Source organism: Neodiprion pinetum, chromosome 5 (assembly GCF_021155775.2).
Source record: "Neodiprion pinetum isolate iyNeoPine1 chromosome 5, iyNeoPine1.2, whole genome shotgun sequence".
Classification (NCBI taxonomy): domain Eukaryota; kingdom Metazoa; phylum Arthropoda; class Insecta; order Hymenoptera; family Diprionidae; genus Neodiprion; species Neodiprion pinetum.
The window spans coordinates 1,286,531-1,288,962 of record NC_060236.1 but is presented as its reverse complement, the minus strand read 5'-3'; positions in this window follow the sequence as shown (position 1 = coordinate 1,288,962).

Sequence of the window (2,432 nt, the reverse complement as noted above, 5' to 3'; positions counted from 1 at the left end):
CCGAAAATGCGCGCCTATAATACGAGCCATAAAACATTTAACCGCCATTCCATTTCTTTCTCCCGCAATCGCGAGCGATAAAATTTTAACGGCTATACAGGAGTTCGATTTACTCTGTGCGGTATTGTTAATATTCTTCGATTCAACACGCGGACGCGATCTACAAACGCATGCCATGGTATAGTCGTGTTCTTTTCGCCGCGGGATCGAAGAACAGGAAAAAAAAAACAGATGAGAGAGGAAGAAGAGAAAAAGAAAATAAATAAACGCGAGAGGCTGGATGAACAGGAACAAAAAGATAAGAATCTCGTTTAAGCACGCCTTTGAGCCGGGATTAAAAATGGCTTCTTTGGAGCTTGCGGCGAAACGCCGTGATGCTAATATCCTCGGCAAAATTTCAGGAATCAAGAGGGGCTGGAGTTTACCGAAACGACTGCAAAAAAAAAAAAAAAAAGAAAAAGAAGGAAAAACAAGCATCGCGGGTAGGAGAAGAAAAGCTAACGGACAGTGACCCTAAAAACGAATAACGGGTCCGAAAACGAAAACGCAGAAAGCACACATCTGTCGATTTTTCTTCTTTTTTTTTTATTTTCCATACACCCTTTCCGAGACTTCGAATTCCTGTCTTTGAAACGTTCTTTGATAGAAAATTGGTTTCCAACATAAGCGAGGGTATTTTGGTGAACGTTTTTTTTATTCGAAACCGTCTAGATAAGAACCTCATTCATAATTCACGATCGCTGTTCTCATTTGTCGACGTTCACCTCACTTGTCAAATTGTACAGATAGCTGAGCACGCGTATATCTCTAGTATATCAGTCAATGCCTGCAGATGCGAGACGTGAAGGGCCATAAGTTTTCTGTCACGCAGTAAGTATACAAGGTGGGCGTATACGTACGTACGTATTATTAATATGTATGAAAAAAGAAATGGACGAAAACGAGGCTGAAGAATAGCAGCGATAAGAAAAAAAAATTGTTACACTCTCGTTTTTAACCGAATTTACTTTGTTCTGTTATTTTTTTTTTTTTTTCCTGCTCCCTTGTTCCACAATGCTGATATTTATTCTTCGGGTTAAAACAACGTACATACATACACACGTATTGTAGGTATATTGCATATACTCACACGTCGACCGATGACAAGGTGAAAAACATGTTCAACTTAACACTTGAACGTTCCTCCGCATCGTCACGCGTTACACAACCTCAACAACGTAGCAGAAACGTTACGTGAATATGTACACGATTGCTACAAGCAGCGGTAAATTTATTTTCTGCCATATTTTTCAGTGACGAGGAGCTTAATGAGCGGGTGAGGTGCAGTTTCGACGGTCTAAAATCATACCGATATTTGGAGTTTTTTTTATTTGTTTATTTATTTTTTTTATTTCCAACGAAAATGAAAACACTCGGAGCAATTTGAGTTCAAGGGCTTTATTATTTATAGTTTCAAGAAGATTTTAGAGTTCTTTAACTGAAATTAATAACAAAATGGCGGCATGACGCGTATATGATCTTAGACCGCCGAAGCTGTACCACCTTAAAGCTTTTAAGTTTTCATCGTTTTGACAACGTGCAAATTAACGCTTCGGCAACTGATTTTGGTAGGCCTTGAAACGTAATCGCGTTTAGAGGCTGTGTTGGACACGCATATCGGGACTCTAATGTGCAGGGTGCAGATAAATGTCGAGGTATTGAAAATCGCACGTTTGACAATTAATCGATAAGGCGGAGCCGGTCAATTGCGGCCTCCGGCGTTATCGGCTGGTGCTGAAGTGAACAAAGGCTCGACTGAGGAAAAGGAAATTAAAAAAGCGCCGCATCGCGCTCGTCGAATAACGAAACGATTCGTCGTTTGACGACCCATGTATTTATACACCGAGAGAAATTTCAAGCTGCGACAAATACGCGGTCCTTCGTTATTTTCGTTACTTATCGTAACCAAAAATTAAAGTTCTAGGTAAAAAGAAAAACGACGATTATTTTTTTATCTGTAACCAGAAAATCTAGTATCTGTTACCAATCTTTTTTATTATCCTCACTTTTGCTGTAATATATTCTTGTAACTGTTAATTGCGATAAGTTCACATCGGTGGAAAAATAAATTAACGTTCAGACGTCGTTTAGCTAACAAAAATACAACGAGTAAAATAAACTAATTTTCCGTTTCAATTAGGGAGAATACATTATTAGCAACTTTAATTTCACTAAGAATACTTACTTTTATCTCATTTCCTTGCAATTCCAACCTTATATCTAAACAGTTGTTGCAACGATGCGCATTTTTAATATAAAATTGCCCATTAAATATGCCATTAAAAATATCACAAAATGTTTAAATTCAACTACCGTCAGATAAGACGCGTTGTGTAGGTACATGTTGTACAGTATCTCGGTGATCTTTAATACTCCGAGTAGAATCCGAAGCA